This window comes from Anarrhichthys ocellatus, unplaced genomic scaffold (assembly GCF_004355925.1).
Source record: "Anarrhichthys ocellatus isolate YVR2014 unplaced genomic scaffold, GSC_Weel_1.0 scaffold25, whole genome shotgun sequence".
Lineage (NCBI taxonomy): Eukaryota > Metazoa > Chordata > Actinopteri > Perciformes > Anarhichadidae > Anarrhichthys > Anarrhichthys ocellatus.
Window position 1 is genome coordinate 1,773,042 of NW_022280055.1, and position 19,491 is coordinate 1,792,532.

The following is a 19,491-nucleotide window of genomic DNA, read 5'->3' on the forward strand; positions in this document are numbered from 1 at the left end:
ATAGATATATATATATAGATATAGATATATAGATAGATAGATATATAGATATATAGATATAGATAAATATAGATAGATATAGATAAATATATATACACTGTATAGATATATAGATATATCTATATAGATATATATAAGTAGTTTACCATGTCTTGTGTATGACTGCATATTCTGCTCAAGAATGTCGTTTTATCAAAGCCACAAACCATTTACACAGCAGGACAACGATACGTGTTTCACCCTCACACTCTTCCTCTTACCGGGTGACACTCAAGTTTCCTCTCCTCTATACCTCCCATGATGCAATGGGTTATTTTTTTTCTCCAGTCATTATACATCTGCATTCCTTTATCAAGTTAAGACACATATGAAGATGATGTGCACGTGTGAAATGAAATGAAATAAATATATACAGCGGTTTGAATAACAGGGATACCTTTTTTTGGGGGGGGGAATAACATTGTTGAGAGTTTGGTTGTTTGTATCACACGGACATGTGCTCCTGTTATTTTGCCAATGGCACTTCGATCACTATTGGACAACATTTTTAAAGTGCTGCTGATCGTTGCACAAACACAACCCATGTGAGCTACATAGCTACTGTGCTGTTCACCATCACGTTGCTTTAAAGCGCTCACACGAGAGGAATCTGGGTCGCGTGAGCTCTGAGGAATCAGGTCCATTCAGCCAATTGTCCCCGTGACGGGTTGATTTATTATTTATGGCAAGCGGAGAGGGTTTTTGAGAGGGGGGGGGGGGGACTGGCTGGTTGGTTGGTTGGTAGATAGGTAGGTAGAGTGATTCATTTAGTTATGTATAAAATGATAATGGTGACTATGTTACCTCACAGCGCAAACTATCACTACCATTCAAAGAGCTTTGAGTTGTGGATCTTTGAGATGTCGCTTTTAATTTAATATATTGACATGGGCATGTCCTCAGGGAGCCTCCATTGATCTTACCAATAACACTGCCAACACAGACAGCTCCATTGTTGTGCTGCCGTGGTTGATCCGAGCATCAAGTATTTCGCTGGTCCGATGTAGAAAAGAAAACATGTCCCACTGGAGGCTGTAAGGTCCTCTTTGATCGCAATGACATTAAGTAGTTTTGGCCTCTGAAGCCCTGATTTTACAGAACGTGGATTTCGCACGAGGTGCAGGTTCAGTTTGTCTTGTTGTCGGGTATTGTGCCATGAACACATTTCTCTGTTCCTTGTCATTCTGCTGAGGAAACCCCGTTTAATAAAAACCACAATTAGTTCAGGCTCACCATCCGCCAATGAGACAGACAGGCGGCTACTAAATGGAGCGATGAGGCACAACGAAAGTTAAAAAAATTGCCAGAAACATTTGCCTCGACTGCAATAGGAGGTTTACACCATTGGTCGGATTTAGCCCAAACTGGGGGAATGATGAAAGGTCCTGGTGGTATTAACTGTAAGTATGACACATGTCATTACTCTCTCTTATGAATCTCGGTGCCTGCTGATTTTCTGAAGGATATGCTTGATTTTCTTTTCATACAAAAAATGATATGGCGCGAAACAGAGGTTGCGCTGTTGTTTATACCTTGCACTTCCCCGAATTACTTGTCAAACAGCCGTTTGTATCTGTATGTGGTGCTCTGGTTTTCAGCCTGTTAAGCCATGCTGCCCATCATTGCATACTTCCTGTCTTTAATCTCACTGCTGCTTTCATCAACTGGCTGCAGAACAGATCACTAATGATAACAAGACCAACCCAAGAGGGACACCAGAGTAGTAGCAAAATGCTAATGGGGTAGTCGAAGAAAATTTGAATCTCTGTATTTTCCAGCCTGAAAAGCATGCTGTGCTTTCCCTGAAACACCTCGGCACTTGCTGACATTTACTGCAAAACGCATGTAGTCACACTGTTCACTCTTGGGTGTCTCCATAAGACAATAAATAAGTAAACAGCAGAGCACGCACGCACGCACGCACACACGCACACACACACACACACACACACTGAACAAGGGTCCTATCGGAGAGGTTCCAATTCATTCAGCCTAGCTCTTCTGTGCCTAAAAATAAGAAACTAAAACTGACCAAGCTGTAGGCATCACGTTGGAAGGATACTGTTCAGCCTCCTCAGACACTATCTGCATGGTGTGTGTGTGTGTTGCAATAACATGATACTCTACTGGTATTATATTGACAACGTTACAGTTTAATAAAGAGGTGTGTTTTGGCAGCATGTACAGTGCACTAGCTGAGGAACAGAATTACTGTAACATCATGTTCTTACACCAGGTGCATAAAAGAAGCCAGCCAGTCAGAGGCAAGTGGTCTGCTGGTAAGATGGCAGCTGAGCTGGCATACAAATAGCTTTGGGGGATTCTCTGAATTACGATTAGGAAGTTTTGTGCATCAATGCCAAACTGTTTCACATTAACGAAAGGGTTATTTGAAACTTTATATATAAGCTTTATATGAACCCTCTAACAATTGAATCCGTCTTCATCCATTCGATCACATCGAATAGAGTAAAATGTCATTACAACGGTGACACACAGCAGGCGAATGGCTCCGTCAGCTGTGCTCAGGCAGCAGCAACGAAGCCGCTCGGTCCTCTGCGAGAGCCACCTCCGCACCAGCAACAAGAGCCCTCTAATCTGTGCCAATCAGATGACGCTAAACAGCCATTTGTTGTTGAATTGGGCTCAAGTACACCACGCCCCCCCCCCACCCCTCCTCATTCCAACAGCCATTGCCGACCCTAGCAAAATGCTGGCAACGTAGCAAATGCAGGCACAGCAGTGATGGTGACCGAAATAGCAGAGTGGTGAATAATAGACAAAAAGAACTGTGGTGCAATTAACGTGGTGGCTCGGGGCTGATGTACTGTAGAGAGATTTTTTTTTATTTTTTTATTTTTTTAAAGGGGGCGCGGGGGGGGGGGGGGGCGCGTTGGGAGTGAGGATGGAGAAGAGATATGAGAGAAATTAAATGAATTAACGAGTGGGGAGTTTTAAGAAAGGGACAAGAAAGAAAACAGAGAGCAAACTAAGTCCTAACTATAGTCCTGGAGTAAATAAAAACCCGGTGACAGGCAGAAGTATCTGAAAGTGCATCTGATATTTACAGCAGCAAGTACATCTCACTAGCTTTGTTTTAATCCTGTAATGCAAAGCTCACTTTTAACTGGTAACACAGGGTACATCTTCATTTAAGAAATCCCTGGAGTGAGTGAGGATGTCTCGTTATCCGTTGCCTCATAGCACAGGTGACTTCTTCAGCCACAGATTACAGCCATCAGAAAAGAGCTGCAGATTTCCAAAATGGCGCTGCTCTGCGTGGGCTGGAACAGCACTGCAGTAAGGAGAGGAGTGAGTGGGACTGAGAACTGAAAGCAGCTCACTCTTCAGTACTTGCGTATGTGTGGCTTTCTATGCAAGAAGACAGAGGAGGAGAGACAGAAACATGGACAGCAGTGGAGAAATAACATGCATGAGACATGACATGTAAGAAAGGGAAATATGAAGTCATAGATCCCAACCTGATCTCTCAGATTACAAGCACATTAAACAGATTCAATCTCATCTTCTTCTCAAAACATTTCCTTTTCCAATTAACACTTGAAATGATTAAGGCACAAGATGTAAACCGTACTTTGGCATTTCATTTTTACAGCTTTACTTAAAATTTCACTAAACTAATTTCACTCATTTTCTTTTTTGCAAAATGAAAACACTGGCAATGAGGAAGATCTTGGATACATAATAATGAGAATAGTTATGCAACAAAATCTAAATATATATTATAAGTGAATAACCACTACTACTACAAGCCTGCTCGTCTTGAGCTACAAGGTATGACAGCAAATGGATGCATTTTTATTAGAAGCTAAAGTTAAACTCTTATTAAAGTGGCTGTTTATACATTGCAATAAAGTATAAAAAATAAATTAAAAGTTGAATATAATGTGCAGTGAATATATAGTAAGGAAACCCTGCTGCTGTCCGACACAGCCTTCGCTTTAGCCAAGGAAGCGGCTTCACATTCCAACAGGAAACACATCTCAGCCACTTCCTGCTTCCCGTGAGGAAGTGACCGGTCACACAGGAAATGGGGTGAGCCAGTCACACTCAAGACTGAAGTCTGGAGTGAAATTCAAGGAAAGAAATGGAAACCAAATACAAACTAGTTCTACAATAGCTGAATAAAAAAAAAGTGTGTTAGGGTGTGTTGACACTACTCTGCTGTTTCTACAACACATGCTCTGCTTCATTAAGACAACCTGCAGCTGCCGCTATTCACAGATTATACTAAAGCAACAGGTTGAGGTACGGAGCCTCCATACAGACTACTTGTTCAAGGTTTTGGGATGTTCCTTCTTACTGCTGTATTTCCACACCAACAATTTGGTTTGGTTACTGTAGACAGCTATTGCATAAATAAAAAGGTCACAGCATTTATTACACTTTAACAATTTAAGATTTTTAAAAAGATTTATTAAATTAATAAATCACCCACACACAAATTATTCTCTGACGTCACAAACCTGCCTTTTATTTTGAAGCACTTAGGCAACTATATAAACATACAGTAGTGGAATAGTGCTGAAAAACATTAAGACTGGGTTTACATGCTCGGCAGGTTTTTGCTGCCACACAAACCAGTTATATCGTAATAACACAAGCTCTGCCAACAGCACAAAACAAAACCACCAAATGGTTTTCTGCTTCAACGTCTCCTCTATGCCTTCTTCTTCTTCTTCTTCTTCTTCTGTGCTCAGCACTCATTGTTTACTGAAATAATTATGTCTTGCATCTTTAAGCACTCTACAAGACAAACCCATTCACTGAAGTCGACCCATGGTTACTCAGACAGAGGCCATTGTCCAAACCTACACACTGCTAATAGACCCTGTGGCAGTAAGGACTAAATTGCAGTTCTTTTGTGCTCCTGCCGACTGGTCGGCAGAGTTTTTTTTTTGCTTAATTATAAGGGGAAAGGGATGAAGCAGGATAAGGCCGTCCACTAGAATAGCCCTAATGACGACGTGGTATGATTGCCGTGAGACTGGAGAGACACGCGCTCATTTGTGCCCACGGCGAGCGCATTCGATTGGTAGAGGACGGCCGGAATGAAGAGGCAGAGAGAGCGACAGAGACAGATAGGGAGAGTTAATGGAAGTGAGAAGGATTGATTCCTCACTCAGTGTGAGAGCATGTGGGAGGAGATGAGATGCTGCGACTGAAAGTGGGAAAGAGAGAGAGATAGATACAGAATGTAAGTGTGTAGTCAGTCCATCGAGTCAATTATTCTCGCTCTTTTCTTTCCATCCATCGATCCATCCATCCCATCAAAACGCAACTGACAGAGGCAGCGCTGGGGGAACCAGCCGTAATGATGCAAGTCCTCAAAAAGTTCAGTCTCGCTGGGTGCAAACACATCTAAGCCTTTAATGCAACCAATTACACTTTGTCATGGCCATGCAGCAGTTAATAGAAGCAGAAGGAAACCTGGAAAACCAGGGCACACATGTGACAGGAAGGGGAAGCTCTGCTCAGAGAGAGTCCGTTAGCATTCAGACAACATCTAATGGGCTTTGTGTGGACGCAGCGGTCCATTGTAACACACTGAATGCAGAGGTTGTACATCCTTTCCATCAACATACACAACCGATGAAACGGATAGAGCTGTATGCAAAGAAAATGTTTTTCTCGGGGGGAAAAGGTCTTTCTTGATTATCAAAGTAAAATTCAACCCTCCTGTGAGAAATACGACCAGTAATCTGCCCTCTCCATATCACCATATCTGGAGGATTTATAACGGTTTCCATTTTCTTGGGAGTGGGGGACCTTCAAGTCCAATATCTCTAGTATATTTTATCCACCGTTGAAATTCAGATGGTGTCTTTATTCTGCTGCATAATGTGTTCAAGCACCCTGAATGAATATCTCACACACTGTCTGGCTGATGTTGATTCCAGGCTATAGGCATCCTAAAATATATTATAGAGTGATAGTATAGGCTATGTATAACACAAGTATAATAATATAACTATAAAATCACAACGGATTACGACTGACATAGTGTAACATGCTTAAATAAATAATCAATAAATAGGAATTAGTAGCAAGAGATTGCAGATACACACGCCAACATGTGAATAAGGGGAGTACTGGCACTAATGTGTGTGTGTGTGTGTGTGTGTGTGTGTGTGTGTGTGTGTGTGTGTGGGAGGGGAGGAGAGCAGCATTGCTGGCTGGAGGAGGTGAGAGAGAGAAAAAGAAGCGAGAGAGGGAAAGAAACATGAAGCATTTACTGGAACAAAACATGCCGTTTCTGTCTCATGGATAAGGGCCGCCTACTCACCATGTTTCATCTCAAAGCAGACTACTCCTCATTTTTACAATCTATTATTCCTTAAGTTTTAGATAGTATATATTATGATTATTCCCATGTCTAGCTTACCTTATTACTAGCCTAGGAGAAGCAGAACATTATCCTTTTGGCATTTTTGTCGCCTAACTGAACTACGAGTCGCCAGACGCACCATCTGTGGAGTGTTGGTGAAGACAGAGGAGGTTGAAACTTGTGAATGCAGGGAAAGAACTATTAACTTGACTGTGGACATTAGGAATAAAACATTACAATCAAATGAGTGGCTTTACCTTTATAACACAATCGCAGCGACAATTGAATAACCTTCATAAAGTGGAGGAATGCAGTCGAATTTGATAGAAAAAAAACAACAAATAATAGCCAAGAAATGAATGTTTAGAGAATAAAACTGCATGAGAATAGAGAACAATGGCGAGTCAATTGTTCAGAGAGTATAAAGGGAATCCTGCCGTTAAAAACCTAATGGTACCAAATATCTGTCAACGGCAACGATGAAAAGCTAATATTGGTCTTCAGTAACAGCTCTGTAATAAAGGGTAATTCACTTTATGAAGTTCAGTGGTGGTTTTTTTGGAAAGAATGAGCGAAACAGAAGAACAATTATCTTGACAAAACAAATGGTATCTGATGAATTAAACTCAAACTTAACAGAACCAGCTAACGGACCACAGACGCTCAAACCCGACTGAGAAAGGCGGATGCTCACCGAGGATCCCAGTATCTCGTCCAGGCCAGTGGACTCCAGATGAGACGGTCTGACGGCTGCCGGGGTGACCCTGAAAAGAGAGACAGATCTGTTTTTTTAAATTAAGAATATTTTAAAAACAGCCTCATGCATGCCCGCTACGCACCGGGGCATCAACGCTAACAGATATTAATATCTCTCCTCTTCAGTGAACAAAACATTCAGGTGGCAGCTTCTGATTTGTAGCCCTCACCGACCGTCTCTCTCCCGCTTTAAAATGACAAACGACTCCTGCGGCAGTTCATGTCAGTGGACCGAATGTTTTTGTAGTTCCCACAACTCCCAACTGAGTGACGCATCTTCTCTCAAGCTGGTCATGTCGGGTGAACAACAGGAGTCACACTCTCCTCGTCAATCTTTCATTCATATCATCCCATCATCTTAAGCTTATAAACTCAACAGTTTATAACCAGGACCTTCAGCATCTGGATCAACGGGGCTGTGAGAAATAAGGAGAGGCAAACTTAGAAAGCCAACTAATGAGTATGTTCTGGATTAAACGGAATTTGAAAAGTAATTTTGTAATCAACTGTAATTTCATCTTTCTGCACAGCAAAACATATTCTCACTTTCATCAAGAGCAAACCTGATATCTCCTTCTTGAGGGATTAGTTTTTATCCGATACCCTTATACAAAAAGCTCAAATCACACCGAGGACAAAGACCTGCTCACAACAGTCCTGATTTTTTATTTTTTTTTAAAAGGAGACAGAGAACACAACAAGAGTTTTCCTTTTCGAATGCAAATTCTGATACTGTGACCCGGGAAAAAAAGTGTGCATGTGTTAACGATAGCCTGCAAATAAGTCCATCACAAAGTGTAGGAATGGCTGAAGGGGCTCTCCTGCTTTCAGCTAGTTGAAATCAGCTTTAGAAGCCTCTGGGGAAACATTCATTTAATGGAGTACCTCACAATGGTAGAGGTGATCCAAGTTTAAGGACCATCACACTAACAAGACCATAAAAATCATCGTGACTATAACGAGTCACAAGCCTTCATTCTCGCAGTCTGATAAAAGTCGTTCATAAGAGTAGATACAGAGGTGGTCTGTATTTATGATGCTCATAGCCAGCTTGTGTTGAGTGCAAAGGAAGAATCAGTAAACATGCATAATAGGTGACAAAGGTTAACAAGAGTGCAGTGTATTCACAGCTCGACAAGTAATCTGACAGTTTACACACACGCCAACATACACATATTTCAATTCCTCTCTGTGGAGGTTGGCTGGACTTCCTGGAGAGCTGAGGAGGAAGCAGCCGCCGCCGACTCTGCAGACTTAATATAAGTTCCATGTGTGTGGTCTCGTGAATTCATTTGATTTCGTGATTTGAACTCATGACAACCAACTTTAAACGTTCCGCTTCCCACCAGATATCACCGATCCAGTGATTATCATGTCAGCCCCGACTTATGGTTCAGATCTGACAAACACAATCTGTATGGGCTTGACTTGATGTGAGCTTAACTGAACCAGCGCTGGCCCAAGACAAATTCATATATAGAAACATTACCTGGCTCAGAAGTTGTCACATAAACTGGAATAACGTGTTGTGTTTAAAGGAATTGTAAAGTAAACACAGACGTCTCTTGTAACCTGAAAGAAGATCTGATATCCAAGATAATGTGCAGCATATTGTCTTCATTGTCTCATAACTGAGATTAGATCACAGTTGAGTTTCCTCCCACAGAAAACAGGGTTTGCTAGTCTGCTGTGTCATTACCACATGTATTTAACACCTGGTAGTGATTAGGGAGCGTATTTAGCAGAGGTGGAAAGTGAAGTGAACATGCGATAAACCACTTACTGTCATCAGCTGAAAGCTTAATGAGACCAACACTGACACGTCTCATCTCGTGATCAGCTCGCTGGAGGATAGCAGTTTTCTCCATCATTAGATAAACAGCCTTTACAGGGATCCAGGGTCATGAAAAAGAAGAAGATCTTGTACATGTTTTTAATTAAATTCATCAATCTGGTGCACTTTGAGAGCAAAATTAAGAGGCTAGATCTGTTAGCTTTGGTGGACCGCCATAGCCTCGGTAGTTAATGGGAAACACTGATGTGTACACATTCAGTAAAAGTCATCTATTTCCTAACTTCTTATCATAATAATAAACAACAAACATACTATTATATTCCAATCCTTTCCTCCAAACTTAAACAAATGTACTCCTCTGAGTAAACAGTCAGCTTCATCAGCATCCCTTTATGTGCCGAGCTATTAGCACAGACTGCTAACCTGGACCTTTGGACCGTTCCGTAGTCTGTTTCTGCATGCTGGCATTCAGCCTAATGAGGCTTGCTAATGGTCCACCCATGTCCATGTGGGGGAGACTTTCTCCTCTATGCAAACTGCAACACATGGACACAGTTGCTCGGTACACACCCACACACACTTTCTACCACGATGCACCGTTGCTTAGTTGATGAAAGGACACGCATAACCCAAGCATGAGTCAACTTTATGCTAAACCTGTCTGGCATCCCATCACGCTGTATCACACACTCTCTCTATTCATCTTCCCCTGCTCGACAGATCTGTGGATGTTATCTTGGGCTAGTGCAGCCGGCTTTAACCCCGTTACAGAACTACGTTTTAGGTTTCCTGGATTAGAAATCTGGAGTCTGTCTTAGGAAATAATAAGAAAATACGCAATTTGTAACGAGCATACAGACTGGGACGAGACATACACTACAGTAAATAAGTGGAAAAGCTTTTGTATCCTCGGTGGTGACTACTGCTGCAAGTCCTAACTTCCATTGTCTTCCCAAGGCCACGCGCTCATGGGAACTTGTCCATTAGTCACGCTCTGTTGGTGTTGCTAGTTAATGATTGTGAGTCCTGTTACAACACATTTACAAAGCGAGGCCTCAGTCTGTTGGTTCACACGATGTGAAACCAAAAACACCGGTTTTGGACGGCTTTGTTTCAGAGATCAGGAGAAAATCCAAAATACTGTGTGTGAGCTTCTGATAAGAGATGGCTGCTGAGCAGGCTAGAAAACACGGTGAAGCAAATTCAACTTAATCTAAATGATGTATTAAAACATGACTAATTGTATGCAGGTATTTATTGTAAAAAAATACAATGGACTTAAGACCCATAATTCATTTAAGCTTGTCCGGGGAAGTACAGGACTGCAGAGCACTATGACCGATACTGTGACGGCTAGTTGGGAGACATCAAAATAGTTTCCGGGAAGGGCGGACAGACGAAGGCTCAGAAATGAGGAGGAGAAGCAGGTTTTAGAGAGCGGAGGAGAAAGGAAGAAAAAAAGAGACGGTCAGAGCAGGTCAGAGCTGGTGAAGCCATTGTGTGGGCTGGCAGGAGAGTTCATGTCTTCGGGCCAAAGCCACGAGCTTCTCCGCATGCGTTTACACCAGCACATGGAGTGAGGCATAGGCCATCTTACTGCAACTTTGAAATTCGGAAATATCAAAAGTTAGATCGATCTGGAAGTCTTTGGAATCGCGAGGCCTCCTCAAGAAGTTGTGATAAGACATTATCGAACATATGCTGGCCTCTCGGCTACATCTTACCTTGGATTTAGAGACTATGTCCGCCAAGTAGAGTCAAGTTCAATCTGCAAAACATTCCATGAATGTAAAGTTTACAAGACCAACTGTTCATTTCCTTCCCGTTATGTATTCTCACTGTAGATTTGAAGCATGTTCCATCCATTAGCCATAAAACAATACCAAATATGACCAAATAAAACACAGTGATTAAGAAGAACGTGTACTTTGGCAACACATTTTTTTAAGGAGACAGCTTGACAATACAAATCATGCTGTCAGTGGTACACTGAGTTCAGATGGAGCATCGGCTCGAGTTGCAGGTCGTAAAAGAGACAACGTCCAGATGTTTGGCAGGACGCACGAGAACGCAGGAGATGATTTCAGGAGCGAGTTCTCTTCCCAGTCAGCTACTGATGGTCCTTATTGAGAACCACACTGGAAACACCGAATAATCTGAAGGGATTTGATCCCACTTCAACTTTAACCATTTTAAAAACAATAACAAAACAAGAGATTTTAGCACAAATCTTGTTTGGCTGATACTTTGCCCTTTAGGGTCCTACTATATGCTTGTTAGGCTGGCCTTGGGTGTGCCATCATTTCACCGCACCAGTCTCTTCAAAGTAATCCTCCGAAGGGGCTCTGAGGAACAAAAGATGGCTGACACGAGAGACTGGGAATAATCTTCCTCACAGTGACAACCTTTTTCCTGACTTGGTCTAATCGTGGTGACTAATGAAAGTATGTGCGTCTGATGCAGACTGAGGAAGCATCCTCTATGAAGCCCCATGCAGGTGTTTGGGAGCGCTAGAACTAGCAGGAACTCAAATTTCTCCGTGGATTCCATTTTGAAGCCACCGCGAGCCAGCTTAAGCAGCTTTGTTCCTTTGCCACCTATCCTCACTACATGCCCGTCCTAAACCTGTCTTGATTGTTCTGGCCACAGCTCTCCATCGAGTCTCAGCTGCCCTGCGTTTCACATTCCTCAGTCGTGGGGACGTAAGCTTCAGTTTTCCTCTCCCACACTCGTCAGCCCTTCAGAAAAACAGGGATCCGGGCTGGCGGAGCCGCTGTATCAAATCTATTTGTCGGTTAAACCTTCTTCAGAGTGGAGCCTGGATTAGGCTCGCTGCTGCTATTCAGAGGAACCTGGCGTAAGTATTCGCTCGCACTGAGGGCCAGCGAGCTCTGACGGGCCAAACTATTCGTGAAGCTCTTGAATTTGCCAGGAGGAGTTCACCCGTCGACCACAGAAGCTTCAGATCTACTATCAGCGGGGTGATAGTGATTAGAAGAGTGTGGTTACGACTGCTTACTTGTGTCTATGCATCGTGTAATTATGTGCAATTTTCCACAAGTCAACACACCGAGAGCCTATTGAGAGAGCTTATGTCAATCAAGAGTATTGAGGAGTTTAAGTGCTTTCTAAGCCAAGTATCACTGCCATCCAGCCAAAAAAAAGACAAACTAGGATTAGGAACAGAGGAAAAAAGAAGAAAAGGAAGGCAAAGAAAAGAAAAAAGGAGAAAGTTTGTGTGTGTCTGAAGAAGCCTGGGAATCATCTGTGCACAGAGGGAAATTGACAATATGTGGCAAGGAAAAAAAGCATGACCAAAGTAGCAGATCCTCTGCTACGACTGTAAATCACAGCAGAACTGAAAGTCCACAAGCAAAGGACGGGGAGGGAGAGATAGAGAGGGGGGGAGGGAGAGAAGGTGAGGTAATGAGAGGAAGAATAGAAAGTTATCCATAAAAACGAGCTAAATCTGAGAAAAAAAAAAGAGGGGTTAAGGGCCAAGAAGAGTGCTACAGAGGGAAATATAAAAAGATAGTCCCGACTTGAGTTCACAAGTTCAACTGGAAAAAGCTTTCCACTCTCTCCACTTCCCCCTCTTCTACACTCCACAGTGAGCACACATATCAAAGATTCAGGTAGCCGAGAAAGGTCCTTGTGGTCAAAGCGGCTCCTTGGACAGTTTAAACCGCTCTGCACCTCTGTCTCGCCACAATCTGGCAAAGTACAAGCCTTGGCAGTTACCTCGAGTGGATGTGTAGGTCTGTGTGGCGTCTATTGGGAACCAACGGTGGGCTAGAACCTCCGTAATGAAAGCTATGAATCACAGCTACCGTATCCCCCAGCCACAAAGCTCATAAAACACCAGCCCACAACAACAACACGCCGTTCTCTTGAGGTTCTTCTCTCTCCTAGCGTTCACACAATAAACAGCAGCAGTGGTAAGGGTTGCCATGGCCAAGCCGAGTCACCGTAAAGACTCGTGCCTCTTGTTGCGCCCCGCTACATTTCGCCTGGCACTTTGAGAAATATCTCCAAAAACTGAAAAACTCAAATCAGTGAACGTGTATGAGATGAGGAGAGCGTATTGACTTTACAAGGTTGCTTTGAATGTACGGACTGGGCGGTATATACGTATAGACATAAATCATACAATTGGAAAAGAACTGCCATTTAAAATAAATAACGAAGAATGAATGAAGTAGAGCTGCTACTCAAAGGCAACAATGCATGAGGGCATGGCGTGGAATACACGATAGATGGCATGAACTCACAGTGGACCAAATAGCAGAGTAATGATCTAAATTGCCCTTTTCAAGTAATGGGACTCATAGATCCTCCCAATTCGAGCCCGAGGGGAACTGGAGAGAGGGTGGCTCACTAATATTCGTAACGTTGGAGGAAGTGCCGATAAATACTTGGAAATCCATCGGTCCTGATGAAACGGATGGGGATACTATACAAAAGTGCTGTGAGCAGTTAAGCTATATATTCGCTGAACTCTTTGAAGCATCTTGTAAATACTTCTATGGACATATGGAAAGTGTCTAAAATAACCTACCTACCCTAAAAAAGACAAACGCCTCTGAATTAAATGATTTAAGACTGAGATGTTTTGAGCAAATTCTTTTATCTTGCGTTAAATCTGAAGTGTGCAGGATGCAACAGTGACTGTTCTGAATCAAGTTCACAGACTCCTGGAGACCCCATCATCTCATGTGCACATACTGTTTGCACATTTCTCATCTGCCTTTAATACTGTCCGGGAAAGATCTATCGCCAGTGGAGCTGAGTAGCATGGATGTAAATCATACCCGCATAGGATGGATGTATAACTCCATCACCGAGAGGCAACAGTGTGTCCACGTCCATGGAGGACAGCCATCAGCACCGCCTCTGCTTCTCATATTGTTAACCGTTGTACAACGATTAAATCTGCAGATGACGGAGCTCTAATAGGCCTTTTAAGTGGCGATGAGATCAGCTACAGAGCTGAGATCAATCACGTGTACAGCCGGTGTTCAGATCACTCATTGATTTTAAACATAAAGAAGACAAAAGAACCGATCATTGACTTTGGCAGACACTCCTCTCTGTCCCCCGTGATCATGAATGACACCATTATTAAAAGTGTAGAGGAGTACAAGTACACGGGCACTACTATGGAGAGAAAACTGAAATGGAAAGTTTTCAGTTCATTAAAGTTAATTGTAACATTGTGGTCACCTAAAAATGTCTTAAATGCACTGTGCAAATCACCGTATAGATTATTGTTGTGGTGTGATATTAATACAGGTGTTTTTTTCCCAATGAGTCGGATGTGTCTGTTTGAATTTGAAAGTGTGGTCCAGACAAATTTGACAAAGACTTCAAGATCTATCTACCAAAAAGGTGACAAGTTTGCAGCTATGCATGCGTGTGTGTGTGTGTGTGTGCCTACATTAATGTTGCTTACTGGTCCATGATATATATTTCATAACAATCTCGTATTTCGTCAAGAAGAACCAGATGCTTTGTTTATTTGTGTCTATATAATAACAGATGAAACTGGTGGACAGCCCTTGTATCTAATTGTGTGTTTCTTAACAATATGATCTGATTCATATTGTACGATTCTCAATCAAATGCAGTGTTATTAACTTCAAGTGTGTTATTTCACAGGACATAAAGTCAGGAGGCCATGATGGTCAGAGACGTGTGCCAACTTCCAGACCACATATATACGCTTAGTGAGGAAGAACCGCTCCTAAACAACACATAGGAAAATGACAGCTCTGACATGGAGGTAAATAAGAGAGCGAGAGGCAAGTGTGCATACGCCAAGACTTTTAATCCTGACATCTGAAGACACAAGCCCGGTACTTAACAGTTAGGCGAGCGCTCTGTTCCCGCTCTTCTCTTTATTGTGCCGACAGTCTAAATCTTTCCTTGTGCACTTAAAGGTGGTTCTTTTAGTGAGTCTTCATAACCATGTCTCACATCAATTTTGGCAAATATTCAGATGTCTTTTTAGATACTGTGTCGTTTGCTGGACCATGCATGCACCATGAGACTAAACACCAGTGATCCCAAACCAGCTTAAGAGACCCCCGTGTACTTGTTTTTGGTTTGATTATATTCCAACAAAACTGTTGGCAGCTAATTAAAAAAAGGTAAAAGAATCTGTGCATGATTTAACTATGCGTACATGTCTCTTAGAGGCCTATGGTTGGAGAGCAATGAGGTAGAAAATCTGCACTTGTATTGATTAGGTCTAAACCGGCTGCGAGGCCATCGGTCAAATGACGAGCCAGGCCCGATTGACAAGTGCATGTTTAATGGCCGTGAGAAACAGTGTGCAGGGGTTCCTGGGTAATCGCTGGTTTTTAAGGGATGGAAGGAGGACAGGGGCTGCGGACAGCAAAGCCCTGTGACAATTTGACAGATGTGAGGCTCTGCACCTCCCAAAGGGGCAAAGCAGAGAAAAGGCCTTGGAATAAAAGGCTTACTGCTAAGCTTTCTGTGCGGTGCCCTCAGCCCCACAGCTCGCAGCCTAAGGAAGGGTCAAGCCGTTGCTTGACTACAGGCATCTGGGGCTTTTCCTGGCAAAACAAAACAATTAAGTGCGGGGGATGGATCTTCTACTGCCTCTACTGCATTTACCCTCTTTTTTTTTGTCTCTACCCGGTCCCTTTGATATCCATGCATCTCTCTCTAATTTGTGTGGCCATCTCACTCTCTCGCCCGGTCTCCCCTCTGTGGCCCACCTCCTCAATTTATCCCACTCATTTGAGGGCTGAAACAGAGCTGCAGGAACTGCTTTGGCTGCAGATATACACAGAGGCAAAACGCTCCAGCATGCTCCAATCAGGTCCGGTCAAATGGGGCCAAAAATGGTTGAGGTCCAGAGAGGCCTGATCGGGGGGAAAACAAGCAGAAGTTCCTGTCGGGTGTTTTCAGGCGGCGCTAACACAGTTTCATCCATCCATCAATCACTCGAGGCCTGACTGTGTGTGGTCCCATTTTACCTTCAAAGAAATGGTGCTTTTCTTTAAATTCCAGTGAGTTGTGTTGCCATCGGCATAACAGAAATGTGATAATCAACTGGCAACTTTGAAGATCTTCACCTCTCCCCTATTACAGTTTCATCAACAGGCACAGCAGAAATAGATGTATTAAACTCAAAGCTTTTCACTGAACATGCCCAAACATCAAGAGTTGACCCTATTGATTTGGACTTTTCCTTTGGCTATACAACACAAATAGATCACAGCTGACCGTGCTGCTTTTCTTTCAGTGGTTATAGCGCCTTAATGACTAATGTGTGTCAGGGAGCTTGAGTTTCAGTGTCTGTTCAAAACTAACTAAACACACTTGTATTTATTAAACGGTAAATACAAGCGTGTCTGTGAGTCTCGCTCTAATGTCGTATCAGAGACACAGAGTCCAAGCTAAAGCGCGGACGCCTCTTCCTTTAATTACAGAGGTCTGAGAGAGCAGCATGATGAGCTTTTAATGATAGTGACTCCGATACCGGCTTTTTAAATAGAGCGTGTAGGGTGACGAGCCCCTTCCTGGAAGAGACACCTGCAGCGTATTATTCTGTTTTTCAAGGTTTATATGATGCAGGCAGAGTCTGCCGAATGAAACGCACCAGCCTCCTGGGGAAATGAACGGCAACGGAGTCTTCACAAGAGGTTCCTGTCCACAATCACCGTGTAACACATTGCCAACACAAAGGGGAGAAGATTGCGCTAACTAGTGTAAGCTGCTGTTGTCTACAACACACGATGAAAGGGTGCATTGCTCCACTGAAGAGTGGCTGTAAAGGGATAAGATAGCTTTAGATGTCAAAAAGAAAGAAAAAAAAAAAAAGGGGGGAAAATAAATAAAAAAAGGCTTCTAATTACCGTCGTTAGAGCCGTGCATTATCGTTACGCTCCAAGGTTTCTGTCAACACAACAACCGTGCTGCCATGGCAACACAGAGGGGATGTCGGTGCCTCTGATCCATACCGACTGCATGTGATCAGTCGCTTCGGGGGGGGGGGGTCAACCTATTCGTTGACCTGGACCCTCATCCTGGACCCACGCTGGACGAGCGCAGGTGGACGCATCAGTCGGCTGGGCTGGCACCACTTCACCCATGGGCTGAACACCACAACACAGCTGGGTCCATCTGATGTTATGAAACGCAGCAGCACCACCCCCGCAGGCCTCGTTCACACTAAACCCCCCCACACCACCCCCCTCTCCACCCACTCCGCCTCCCACTAGCGCACCATTGGCCGTTTTTGCAGGCTGAGGTGCGTTGTGATACAAGAGTGCTCCGGCTCCGTCTTCATGTTTTCCCCATCCACTGAATAGAACACAAAGGTAGTCGTATACTAAAGCAGCTGCTGTGTGAAACCCCAACCGAATGACTAGATTCCAGGGTTGTATCCATCATTGATCCTTCCAGCGATTCTGCCTTTACTTCTTGGACACACATTTTTGTTACAAAGCAATACTTGCTAAAAGTGGAATTGCACCCGTTGCCTGGCAACATTAGCTTATTGAATCTGGTGTCAGGAAGCAATGAGAACCCAGCGGTGCTTTTGAGCTACAACCCTCTGGATGCTCCTTTCATCCCCGGGTACAGATTGTGACGTCCGAGTACAATCGGGCTATATATTCAAGTCGTCTGATATCAGATATTAGGTGTCTACACCTGGCCTCTCACAGTCATTGATGTAATCCAACACACAGCCACAAACCCGACACGTATGAATCCATGAAGCAACAACCCCCCCGACTGTTCTCTTGCTCACTGACTGCAAAGTACAAGACAAAAGGCCATTTCTTTCAAACCGGTATGTCAGTGATGAGACCGTATAATGCAGATAACAAGAGAGGCAGGGTGAAGTGAGTCCCTTTTCCTTTCAACCCCCCCTGAGTGCTTTATGAGGTGGTAAAGGGCTTCAGGCAGTCTCTTCATTAAAAACAACCCCGTGGGCCCACATTGAAGATGCTTTACTCCTAAACTGGCCTACTGTCATTAGAATGAACCGCCCGTGCGCCAGTTACTTCCTGATGGAAAACCCCCGCTCGCTTCAGCTCACACGACTCGCACCCATAAACCAGCGATCGAGCCTTTCCTCCTCTCAGCTGGAGAGACCGGGCGGAGGCATGAGCTAGAAGTTGTCAGAACGCCAGCGGAATGGATCAAAGCTCTGTGCCTCCGGTGACCCTTTAAAAAGCACTCCGACGCCATCGAGCAGCCCGCTCGATTTGAGTGGCTGGGTAACGAGGCAGCAGCAGATGCAAAGGAAACAGGTGTGTGAGGTTTTTCTGACAGACAAGGTGGCGATCACATGGTCCATGAGTCCAGGCTGGGGCTGTTGTTGTTTTTTCAGCTGACAGAAAGTTAAAAAAAAAAAATCTGGGTTTGTGAACATTGGGATATTATAAAATACACTGACACTTTTAAGGGCTGCAACTAACAATTAGTTTCATCATTAATTAATGAACTGCCAACAGTGAAAAGTTTCCCATCAGAACCCACAATGACATATTGCTATATGGAGATAAAAGCAGCTAAATCTCTTGACAGTGATGTCATTTTACCAGAGTGCTCGAGCTATCCATCGAGTTCTATTTTTTTGCATTGACCTTTATATCCACATCATCATCAACACCAATAGTCAACCCTACAACATCACTGCAGTATCCGCATGGAGGTATTTGGTGAAATTGATGGCGATGTGTGATTTTCTCCAGATCACCCAATGGGTCTCGGTCTGAGGGTGAGCAAAGTTAGGTTTGCACTCACTAACAGACACCAGCAACACAGCCCATTGGAGCTGGCTTCTCTGCAACAACATACCACAGTGTGTGTAAGCCAACACACAATCCTGCCTGTCCAAATAATCATTAACCAGTTAAACCCTGAGTAAATATTTTAAGAACCTCTGTAAACTAGAAGGTAGATACACACCTCAGAGGTGGGGACGTAAACACACACACACACATACGCAGTGTGTATGGGCACTGTGGCACGCAGAGTTCATTGTTCTTCATCATGTTGAGCTTGGATGAAGCGGAGAACAATGAGGTCGTCCCTGTTGTGTACACGCAGCACTCTCTCACATTGTGCAGCATGCCGTTGAACACCCAGCTAAAAGCCTGCTGGGATGAACCTAGAGGAAGGCCAAACACTTCACAAAGCCACCAACCTGAAATCTTTTAAACCAAAACGATGGAAACTCGACTCGGGTTCTCAAGGCCGTCCCCTCTCAAAACACTCCCCTTCTTGGATGAGCACAGTGAGCAGAGACGACCATGACAGGCCACTTTCCTGTTGTGCTTTCTGCTTCCACCACCTGCAAGCCAGATGTTGAACGGCTGGGCACGGTGACCTCATTTTTCTGGTTTAAAAAAATGTATATAATCATCTGCAGGTCCACTTGAGTCCTATCTTCCAGTAGTTTATGTTTGTAGAATAGACACTGGAATCAGCGGAATAATTATATAATCTGCTTTTTGTTTGACCCGTTTGTAAATGAAATGCCTTTGAGTTTTTGAACTATTGGTCGGAC

The 19,491-nt window shown here is 43.6% G+C and overlaps 1 protein-coding gene across 1 annotated transcript in view; it reads right to left on the bottom strand.

Moving 5' to 3' along the window:
* Positions 1-17,171, bottom strand: part of sipa1l1 (signal-induced proliferation-associated 1 like 1) — a 65,467-nt gene extending 48,296 nt beyond the window's left edge. The window contains exon 1 of the mRNA XM_031861840.1: positions 7,083-17,171. The gene's annotated coding sequence lies outside the window, so the exon portion shown is untranslated. The remainder of the gene's footprint in view (positions 1-7,082) is intronic.
* Positions 17,172-19,491: the final 2,320 nt, after the last annotated feature.